The sequence below is a fragment of the Thalassophryne amazonica genome, chromosome 16 (genome assembly GCF_902500255.1).
Source record: "Thalassophryne amazonica chromosome 16, fThaAma1.1, whole genome shotgun sequence".
NCBI classification, from domain to species: domain Eukaryota; kingdom Metazoa; phylum Chordata; class Actinopteri; order Batrachoidiformes; family Batrachoididae; genus Thalassophryne; species Thalassophryne amazonica.
Window position 1 is genome coordinate 45,332,524 of NC_047118.1, and position 12,306 is coordinate 45,344,829.

The 12,306-nt window shown below is 42.7% G+C and overlaps 1 pseudogene; it reads right to left on the bottom strand.

Moving 5' to 3' along the window:
- Positions 1 to 885: 885 nt before the first annotated feature.
- Positions 886 to 12,306, bottom strand: part of LOC117527209 — a 65,971-nt pseudogene continuing 54,550 nt past the window's right edge.

Sequence of the window (12,306 nt, forward strand, 5' to 3'; positions counted from 1 at the left end):
TAATCCACACTGATACCTGAGCCTCACTTTTTAAATAATGTTTTAATTGAATTACACCATAATGGTCTTCATATTAGCCCAATCTTCAAGTTTTCTGTTTTGGTTAAATGTGCCAAGGAAAAGTTGAAATTTTATTCTGATATAGACAAAAAGAATATTTAAACAATGTCTAGACAAAAAGTAAGTCCTACACAGGCCCTGAGGCCCACGGGCCGGTGGTTTTTCCTGGATACCGGAGCTTGACGATGAGATTCTACAACCCTATGGATGGGAGGTTAGTTCATCACAGGTTACTTCCTCAGCCAAGACCAGTACCCATTTACAGCTGCGTGTACTGGAATGATGTCATGATACAGATCAAGTGTCTCGTTCAAGGACACAGATGGGTAGCCTGGAATCAAGAGAGGAAGTAGTAAGTGGTATATAGGCCTCGAGGCCTGTTGCTGCTGGTGCTTACCTCTGGATTCCATAGCATGAAGCGGATGAGCGTTTACGACTTCCCCCGGATGGGATGCCAGTCCAACTCAGGTTACCGCCTCAGCCAAGGCCATTGTCCACTTTGGACTGAGACAATGCAGAATAAGCATCTTGTCCAAGGACACAAATAGGTATCATATGGGGGAATCAATCCCCAGTATACATATTGGCAAACTAGCTCCTATGCTATCAAGCCATGTGCTCTGCATAAGGGCTGGACAGAGTTATTGTAATGTGAAGTGTGTTTAAGTGCGTAGATCCTGTAGTTACACAATCCAGATTTCAGCTCCTGTATCTTGGACTTGTTTTTCTTTACAACTACAAACATAAAAATCTTTTATTAAAAGGTGCTTTCCTGACCAAATGCCAGTGTTTAGAGTCTCACACTCTCTCAGCTTTGACACTCTGGAACAGTGCATTATGGGTGATCAAAGACTTTTTCCCCAGGAATACCTCAACTTTCTCAATGCCATCTGTAACTGTTAAACATTTTTTTAGTTCCCCTTCATGATGTTCTTCATCTTTCTGCTTTGGTTGTGACGTTCATCTTTTTTGCCCTTTCCTTCATTAATTCTCCATCTGCTTAAATCACTAAACTGCCCGTTTGTCAAACAATTTGTTCTAAATTGAACTTACATATATATCTTTTGTTTCAGAGTTTAATTGTCCATTTTAACTACATTTACTCTTTAAAGAAATCATGTAGAAACAAATATTTCTAATGTTCATCATTTACGCTCCCTCCCCATCTCTTTCTATACATTGGACCTCAACAAAGGGTCTTTTGGTTTGACGGGGGAGGTGGGGCCTTTTTGTCCGTCAAGCTTTCTGGGTGAGTAGCTATGAATCACTGGCAGAGTTTGGGCCATTTTCAGGTGCAGGTAGGAGGGATTCTGACTGGCAACCTGCACTGAGCCATCATCTTGAAGGGCTGCTGCCTGGCAATATGTCATAACAGTTGTCAGGAAGGTGGTGACCATTGTGGGCATTGTTGTTGCTAGCGGTTGTGATAGGCGAGGAAGGAGAACTGAGGCTGACTAGCAGGGGTTTTGCTCGGAGATGTAACGACCATGTCCACTGAAGACACAGCCCAGGAACGAGAAGGGGACAGACAGGAATCTGAAGCAGTCGTTGCCTGTTGCTGATACTGTGGGTGCGCCCACGCTGTCTTGTCAACAAGGCCCATAAAAGGAGTGTTTCTCTGAGAACGTCCAACCTCTCCAGGATAGGTTCCCCTCCAGCCATGCTTATTTCTGACTGTGGAGAGGAGGCCAGAAAGTGGTGATCATCAGAACCACTAACACCTCCTACAGATGCCAGATCTGAAGGTAAGTCCATGTGTTGGCTGGAGGATGAGGTCTTGAAGCCTGGGTTCATATTAGCTGGCTGTCCTCCTGCGAGGCTGCCACTGCTGTGGGAGAAATGCACGCTGACACTGTGGGAGTGGATTAGGGGCCTGGGGGGTGGAGCAGATGTGGCAGTGGGGTGTGCACTGAGTGGGCGCCGTAATCCCCCTTGGTGGTGGTATTGATAATTTAGTGATGATGGTGGACTATCAGGGGAACATGTTACTTCAGTAATTTCCATAGGGTAGTGGGCTGCTTTTGACTGGTTGTGGCTCAGCTGACGGGGCTGGCCGAATCGATTTATCCCCACCCTCTCCCCTCGTCCTCGTCTCGCCTGACCAACCGGATCAACGTCCACATTGTCCTGTGGATATGAAGCTCCAGAGGTCCGACTAGCCTGGACCTGCAGGCTGGACCTGACATCAAGGAGGTTTGGGCAAGCCGCTTCTCCGAGTTCTGTCAATTCGTAGGGTAAGTGAGCAAACTGCGAGTAAGGTGGACTCCCTTCACTTATGTGAGCTGAAGAACCTGGCTGACTGGTTCTGCCACCTTGAATTTTTAGTGGTTGAGCTGGTTGGCCTTGGGCAGTCTTCCTAAAGGACCTCTGACTGGACATGTTAAGGTGCTGTTGGTTCTGGTGGGAATAGTCTAACTGGTGGGAGGCTGAGGAAGACTGTGGATTCTGGTGTAGACCAGTATGTTCAACTCCTGTCAATGGAGGTCCTCTTTCAGACATTGGGCTGGCTCTCTGCTGATACTGGATTTGAGAGGGAGGAGGGTGATAGGAGGAGGAATGAGGAGGTCCAGAATGATAAGGAGTGGAAGAGGAGGGTGAGGCAGGAATGGAGACATTACCATACATGTTTGTGGGGGAAAGGGAGGAGGATGATGGGATACTGGGGGGGCAGTGGCGATCCGGGTCTTGAATAACATACGAGTTACTGGAAGACTTTTCTTCCTGCTCCTCTTCCTCCTCTTCACGGATTGCCTTCTTGTCCTGCATCTGCAGACCTCTTGAATCTCGGCAGCTCACCTCCTTGATGTCCGGGTGTTGTTGATAAACCTGGTGTGAAGAAGGAAGAGGAGAGTCTTGCTCTCGTGCAACCTGCCGACACTCTTCCTTGACCCGTGCCAGCAGGCGCTGATCTCCGGTTGGATGGACACAGGCGGCTGGCTTCAATCAGGTCCTCTAAAGCGGCATGGAACTGCCTGCATGGTAAGCGAGTAGAGATGACAGAAAGGAAAAACACCATAATAATCAAAGGGCAGTTTCACAGTACTATGGTATTTTGTTTTTTACCCCTCATTGTTTTTCAAAAATAAATTTGTAATTTCTGTTCTCTAAATTGGAGTGAGAATTTTCCCTTTAGAAACCAGCTGAAACTATTCCCCTGCATAAACATCAGAAGAATTATTTGCCTGTTGCCTGTTTTTGTTCAGTACTATGAGATAATTGAACTTGACCAGAAAAGAAAAAAAAAACTCAGAGGGCTGATTCATAGCCTGTGCACTCTACACACCACAATATTAGTAAAACAGCCCTAAGGATATGTGACTTCATTATGAAGTCAATCATAACAAACCACAAATATTTTGTTGATCAATATATGCTTTCTACGTTGTTGAGATATACAAATAAGACATATTTTCCGGACCATGTTTCCCTTTGACCTTTGACCAAGCTACTCCAAAATTCCAATCATATATATATATATATATATATATATATCTGGCACACAAAGCACCAATCAAATGACAAGGATCCACCCAGTCATTATATAACAACTACTACTAATACTTTACTGCACTGGTGGTGGACTCTGACACTTTGGATAGGCTACCCTCAGGTGTGATTCAGTTACATGCAGTGAATTCTGGGCTATAGGGACAGTTTAGTACTTTTTTACCCTTATGATGTCACAGTTACCTGTTACTACGTTTGGCACGGGCTCGTGCATAAAATGCTTCATAGGATTTGGCTTTCAGCTCTAGTGCCCTGGTAGCGAACTCCTCAGCAAGGCCAAAATCCTATGGAAAAAAAACGCCATTTTCACTCAAAATACATGATGGGATATCAGATGAAGAACGTGAGAGATAGCTACACTGCAATATTAAACTTCTGTTTTTGAAAAGGGTCATTTTAGTAAGTTAATATAAGTCACCACAAGTCACCCAAGGCCACATATAGACAAACACAGTCACACCCGCACGCACAAAAAACATTTATGTTTGTTGTCATGCGGCGCGGGAATGCAGCTGTGTTTTTAGGCTAACCACAGCGAGAATACTCACAGACACACTCAGAGCAGACTTTGAAAGAAAAGAAAAGTTTTAAAATGTTTATAAAGCTCTGCTCTTTGCTTGCTGTGTCTCACACACCGCCCCCTGCCCCTCCCCATCTCCTCCTGCAGACAGGACACTGAGGAATGACAGGAACAGACACAGGGTCTCGCTGCCATGAGAAACAACAAAAACAAAACATAGGTGTTACTCTAAAAATCAATTTCTGAATGTTTATACGCGTCCAGCCTTGATTTTGCGTCAGCACAAACCCAGCCTTTTGGCAGCTCAGTTGACGGAAGTCTGTCATAGCAACGGAGAACTTTAATCCCTGGTGTTATTGTGGCAGCCATAGGCTGAACAGTTTCCCTTCTCTCACACAGCCCCCCTCAGTGTGTTACCACAGGATGTAGACTGGCTAGTGGGCGTGGCTCACATGAAAAGTGTGAGTCCAAATATGGACTTCCCGTGACGTATGATTTTGCACAGTAGTGGAGCAGATAACTGTATCAATGTTCATTTCTGGAAAGGAAGCACCAAAGTTGGCGCAAATACTCCTTAGACATTACTCTTTTGAAAAAACTGAGTAGCCACTTGAATTTTCAGTAGGCCGGCCAGGTAGGGGTCAATTGAAGAATTACACAGGGGTCAAAATTTAAAAATGCTCCAATCATATTGAAAGCTATACCACATTATTTGTCTGATCACAACGATACCAAAAAGGTATAGTTTGGACTATCTGTGACTGCTTATTAATTAATCAAAAACCTAGACAGAGCTTTAATTCATTTGAAAGCTTGTCTCTTAGTCTTGTCCATCCAAATTGGAAGTCCCAAAAACCAGTTTTATTTGTTATTATCTATCGTCCACCTGGTCGTTTACTGTGAGTTTCTCTGTGAATTTTTCAGACCTTTTGTCTGACTTAGTGCTTAGCTCAGATAAGATAATTATAGTGGGCGATTTTAATATCCACACAGATGCTGAGAATGACAGCCTCAACCTGCATTTAATCTATTATTAGACTCTATCCAGGCTTTGCTCAAAAAGTAAAGAGTCCACCCACCACTTTAATCATATCTTAGATCTTGTTCTGACTTATGGTATGGGAAATAGAAGACTTAACAGTATTTTCCCTGAAAACTCCCTTCTGTCTGATCATTTTTTTAATAACATTTACATTACCCTGATGAATACCCTGCAGTGGGGATAAGTTTTCATTACACTAGAAGTCTTTTCAGAAAGCGCTGTAACTAGGTTTAAGGATATGATTCCTTCGTTATGTTCTCTAATTGTCATATACCAACACAGAGCAGAGTAGCTACCTAACTCTGTAAGGGAGTTAGAGTATCTCGTCAATAGTTTTACATCCTCTTTGAAGACAACTTTGGAGCTGTAGCTCCTCTGAAAAAAAGAGAGCTTTAAATCAGAAGTGTCTGACTCGTGGTATAACTCACAAACTCGTAGCTTAAAGCAGATAAACCCGTAAGTTGGAGAGGAAATGGCGTCTCACTAATTTAGAAGATCTTCACTTAGCCTGGAAAAAGAGTTTGTTGCTCTATAAAAAAAGCCTCCGTAAAGCTAGGACATCTTTTACTCATCACTATTGAAAGAAAATAAGAATAACCTCAGGTTTCTTTTCAGCACTGTAGCTAGGCTGACAAAGAGTCAGAGCTCTATTGAGCTGAGTATTCCATTACTTTAACTAGTAATGACTTCATGACTTTCTTTGCTAACAAATTTTGACTATTAGAGAAAAAAATTACTCCTAACCATCCCAAAGATGTATCGTTATCTTTGGCTGCTTTCAGTGATAGCCGGTATTTGGTTAGACTCTTTCTCTCCGGTTGTTCTGTCTGAGTTATTTTCATGGTGCTTCGTCCAAACCATCAGCATGTTTATGGACCCCATTCCTCCAGGCTGCTCAAGGAAGTCCTACCATTATTAATGCGTCAATCTTAAATATGATCAGATCTATCTTTGTTAGTTGGTTATGTACACACAGGCCTTTAAGGTGGCAGTAATTAAACCATTACTTAAAAGCCATCACTTGACCCAGCTATCTTAGCTAATTATAGGCCAATTTCCAACCTTCCTTTTCTCTCAAAGATTCTTGAGAGGGTAGTTGTAAAACAAGCTAACTGATCACCTGCAGAGGAATGGTCTATTTGAAGAGTTTCAGTCAGGTTTTAGAGATTCATCATAGTACAGAAACAGCATTAGTGAAGGTTACAAATGATCTTCTTATTGGCTTCGGACAGTGGACTATCTCTGTGCTTGTTCTGTTGGACCTCAGTGCTGCTTTTGATACTGTTGACCATAAAATTTTATACATAGATTAGAGCATGTCATAGGTATTTAAAGGCACTGCGCTGCGGTGGTTTGAATCATATTTGTCTAATAGATTACAGTTTGTTCATGTAAATGGGGAATCTCTTCACAGACTAAAGTTAATTATGGAGTTCCACAAGGTTCTGTGCTAGGACCAATTTTATTCACTTTATACATGCTTCCTTAGGCAGTATATTAGACGGTATTGCTTAAATTTTCATTGTTACGCAGATGATACCCAGCTTTATCTATCCATGAAGCCAGAGGATATACACCAATTAGCTAAACTGCAGGATTGTCTTACAGACATAAAGACATGGATGACCTCTAATTTCCTGCTTTTAAACTCAGATAAACTGAAGTTATTGTACTTGGCCCCACAAATCTTAGAAGCATGGTGTCTAACCAGATCGTTACTCTGGATGGCATTTCCCTGATCTCTAGTAATACTGTGAGAAATCTTGGAGTCATTTTTGATCAGGATATGTCATTCAAAGCGCATATTAAACAAATATGTAGGACTGCCTTTTGCATTTACGCAATATCTCTAAAATCAGAAGGTCTTGTCTCAGAGTGATGCTGAAAAACTAATTCATGCATTTATTTCCTCTAGGCTGGACTATTGTAATTCATTATTATCAGGTTGTCCTAAAAGTTCCCTAAAAAGCCTTCAGTTGGTTCAGAATGCTGCAGCTAGAGTACTGACGGGGACTAGCAGGAGAGAGCATATCTCACCCGTGTTGGCCTCTCTTCATTGGCTTCCTGTTAATTCTAGAATAGAATTTAAAATTCTTCTTCTTACTTATAAGGTTTTGAATAATCAGGTCCCATCTTATCTTAGGGACCATCGTAGTACCATATTACCCCATTAGAGCGCTTCGTTCTCAGACTGCGGGCTTACTTGTAGTTCCTAGGGTTTGTAAGAGTAGAATGGGAGGCAGAGCCTTCAGCTTTCAGGCTCCTCTCCTGTGGAACAGCTCCCAATTCAGATCAGGGAGACAGATACCCTCTCTACTTTTAAGATTAGGCTTAAAACTTTCCTTTTCGCTAAGGCTTATATTTAGGGCTGGATCGGGTGACCCTGGACCCATCCCTTGGTTATGCTGCTTTAGACGTAGATTGTGGGGGGGTTCCCATGATGCACTGTTTCTTTCTCTTTTTGCTCCGTATGCATCACTCTGCATTTAATCATTAGTGATCGATCTCTGCCCCCCTTCACGGCATGTCTTTTTCTGTTTTTTTCCCTCAGCCCCAACCAGTCTCAGCAGAAGACTGCCCCTCCCTGAGCCTGGTTCTGCTGGAGGTTTCTTCCTGTTAAAAGGGAGTTTTTCTTCCCACTGTTGCCAAGTGCTTGCTCATAGGGGGTCGTTTTGACCGTTGGGGTTTTTCATAATTATTGTATGGCCTTGCCTTACAATATGGAGCGCCTTGGGGCAACTGTTTGTTGTGATTTGGCGCTATAAAAGAAAAAAGTTGATTGATTGATTGAATGTTATGGAGTTATGGGGTAAAAACAACAAGAATGGTGACAAAGGTCAATTTCAGTTTGTACAGGGGTTAGAACTTAAAGTTGCTCCAATTTTGGTAAAAAGTGGTGCAAATTATTGGGTGAACTAATAGGATTAATAAATGAAATAGTTTTGACTGTGTTGAATTCTTGGTCTGCAAGGTAAAGGTAGAGCAATGTCGACGTCCATTGGATTCTATGACATGTGACATATGTTACCCTGTAACATGATAACTAAGCATGCCACATAGTGCAACTATTCCTTTTTAAAACCCTATTAACTCAACCAATAATTTGCATCACATTTTACAATCTTTAGAGCAACTTTAACATCTGACCCCTGTACAAACTAATGCTGACCTTTGTTACCATTTTTTGCTGTTTTTACCCCGTAACGCCGTAACATTCAGTCATAGATAGTCCAAACTATACCTTTTTGGTATCGTTGTGATCAGACAAATAATGTAGTATAGCTTTCAATATGATTGAAACATTTTTAAATTTTGACTCCTGTGTAATTCTTCAATTGACCCCTACCTGGCCGTCTACTGAAAATTCAAGTGGCTACCCAGTTTTTTCAAAAGAGTAATGTCTAAGAGGTATTTGTGCCTATTTTGGTGCTTCTTTCCAGATGTGAAGGATTCCTCTGTAAATATTCTGTTATCTGCTGCACTACAGTATGACCCCTTTAAAAAACTGTCTGTATCATTAATCTGCATTAATCAAATTTTGTTTGATTGACAGGTGCAAACATAGCCTCTGTGACACTGGCAAATAAGATTTTCAAAAAGGTATCACATTGCAGATTATAAAATAAAGACTTTATATTCTACAACGTAACAAGCTGCTGTCCTGACGTAATGACAGGTGACATTTTCTCCAACACTCACGTCCATCTTGCGGCGGCAGCGTGACAGGTTGAGCAGCACACACACTCTCAGCTGTCTGAATGTCTTCAGTTCGTCTCCTGGAAACTTCTGGAGAGCCGACTGATACGACTGAGCAGCTTCTCTCACTTTGCCTTGCTGCTAGGCACAAAACACACACATGTCTACATATACACACAAATCTGTGCCATGGTGTAGAGCTGATGGATGCATATGACATCTGGTCACAAACTGTTGTTGAAGAATTTACAATTTCATGCACAAACAAACTGGAGGCGGATGCAGCTGATGCAGCAGGATGCACACATTTAAATTTATAGCACTGTTGTAGCTAGTCCACAGACGTGCATTGAAGGTCATTTGTATTTTTGGTGGGGTGTGAGCTTCCTTGTGTTGCTTATCAATCCATGACCTGTGTCTGATGGAAAGGAAACTGCTTTTTCCTCTCCTGTTGCCGGTTGTTTTAACTGTCATGCTGTTGCGTAGTGTTTTTGCAAACACACCGTGTGGTTAAAGTTATACCTTGTATAGTTTGTCTCCCTCTTGGATCAGTTTACTGAGCAGAACCATTAAGATGTCAGGTTTAGAGGTTGCCATAGCCCAGGTTGCTGGTCCTACGCACACAGTGTGGTGGTACAACATGTTATTGTACAAGTTTATAGTTTCTCTGCTGTGACAGAAGATGAGTAATGGAAACATGGTGTACCTATTTTGGCTCCCTTTTTGAGCAGGGCGATCACTGCTGAGGTGTTTCTGCAGCCGACCGCTCGATCCAAAGGACGCATCCCACTGCAGTCCACATGCTCAACCAACGCACCATGGTCCCACCAAGTACTGCACCTAATAGACAAACATTTAACTGATTCAGACATGCATGTTTTTCAGCGGCATTTAACACAAGCGTCATCACGAGATGACCTATCCCCCCACCCCCAGCCCCCACAAATTAGTAATACAAAGTATCGGGAATAGGCATGTGAATCTCATCACTGACAACGATTCCATACGCATCTCGATACACTACCAGTGATACGATACATATAGCGATACATGATGATACAATGCGATATGATTCGCCCCTGTTCCCGATTCGATGTGATTTGATTTGTATTTGATGGAAATTCAATTCTCAGAATGCAATTGGTGTGATACTATGTGATTCAATATGATGCAAAGAAATTATACCAAAAATTTAAATAGAAAATAAGAAGTTCCCTCATATGTGGAACCTGCTTCATCACACTGTCAGAACTTAAAAAGTAAACAGTACTTATTGACAGAGTACCGCCTTGGCAAAAGTCAGTTGAGGTACTTTTCTCACCAGAGTTTTGTTGGAGGTTTACAATCTGAGGAATACCCAAGTGGAGCAACAGCGGCTGCATGGTTTAGCAGCACAGCATTCTTTACAAATGACCTGCCCCTTTGTGAAGTTTCCCATCTTTTTTAATACAGCCAAAGTATTTCAAAGGCCTGATTTAAATGTTTTAGGGGCATCAAAAATCTCCAGCCCCTCACGGTTTTGGAATCAAACTAACATGTTCTTTTCATAGTCTGATGTAGAAGTCTCAAAGTGATTCCAGAAAGGGTCAAGCGGGTGCAGGTTTTCTTTGCAACCACCCACTCTACCAGGTGATTTCACTGATTAACATCACTTTGAGCAGATGGAATCAGTGAAATCACCTGGTGGAGTGCACCCTCTTGGCCCTTTCTGGAATCAGTTTGAGACTTCTGGTCTGATGGGATTTGAGGATGAAACAAGCTGGATGTGAACAACAGGAAATGATGTCACTACATGCATTCACGCACCACTTCAGGGTCACCACAGAAGGCAGCAAGGTCGAGTGGTGTTCGACCACTGCGGTCAACGTGTGCTGTGGCCGCACCTCTCTCCACTAGCTCTTGCACCAGTGTAGCTGGCCTTTCAGACATGCCCAGCTGAGTGCGGTCAGCCCTCCCTGTCTGTATGCTCAAGAGAGGGCTCCTGAACACAGAAGAGAGAGAGAGAGAGAACACCAGAGAGAAAATTAGTAAATGGTAAATGGACTGCATTTATATAGCGCTTTTCCATCTGCATCAGACGCTCAAAGCGCTTTATAATAATGTCTCACATTCACCCCGATGTGAGGGTGCTGCCTTGTATGGCAGCACCCTCACCATTTCATCTCAGAAACAAATGTAAGGATAAGGAGAAGCTACCCCCTATTTTTGTTTATATAATCTTGTTTATTTTCTGTTTTCTGTCATTCATCTTGCTACAGTTATCATTCTAGACCTGTGTTGTCGGGCATTACGGAAATGGAGCAGTAGCCCTAACTTGACACTAGGGGGAGTAGCTACTTAGGTGAGCGTGGCTTCCACTTCTGTTGCAAGTGCCGAAGAAGTACTTCGGGCGGCAGAGTTGGAAGCAGGACACAACTGCTCATGTTGTAACACAATATAAATGTCCGTCTTTTACAAGTAAGCTTACAGGAGTTAGGTAATAAGATATGGGAAGTACAGTGAGAATGGGAACTGTGGATAATGGTGGGAATGTCAGCCAGTTATCTCCGTTATGTGTGTGACGTGGTTAAGAGAGATTAAAGCAGCAGCTAAGCTAAGCTAAGCAAAGCTAACTGTTGCGGGTTAATAAGAACAACCACGGGGTTTCCCTGAGTGTGATTGTATAAACCTATTGTGCCTAAATGTAAGTAAAATAATAAAGCTAGACTAGAACTCCAGCCAATAAGATGTAATTTAGTTACCCAGACAGCAAATAGATCCGGGCCGGATGTAGTCCAATAATCCTGGAACAGATCCGGACCAGATCTGAACTGGATCCGCGAAAGGCCAACCAGTTACAGCCCATATCTGGCACGGATCTGGGACAGATGTGGGCCGCATCACAGCACCGTGGCAGAACAAGTTTTACAGCGGTAAGTTCCGTGGATCCAAGGAAACTGATTTGTATCTGTAACACACAGATCAGTGTCCGTGGACTTCTAAACATTAAAACATTAAAAAAACCTCAGTGATGATCACGATTACAGAGTACACACTAACACCCCCCCACCCATGATCCGCAGACTTTTCACAGCCCTGAGTTTATAACCGCTAATGGATAGTTTCTGCTGAGTGCAGATAAAATTGCTTATCATTATGCTAACCCCATGTTCCTGCCATGGTGCTGAGATGTGGACCACATCTGTCCCAGATCCGTGCCAGATATGGGCTGTAAACTGTTGGTCTTTCGTGGATCCAGTTCAGATCTGGTACGGATCTGTTCCAGAATTGTAAAGTGGAGCTGTGCCGGATCTGGGCCAGGGTGCAAAAATTGTCTGGACCAGATCCGTTTTCAGGATTGGTACCGGATGTTGGACTACATCCAGCCCGGATCCATTTGCTGTCTGGGTAAGTATGTGTTAGTGGTTTAAACTAGTGTCCATACCTGTGATGTAATTTCTGGTCACGTTTGTAATATAACATTCTGTTGCAAGTGCCAAAG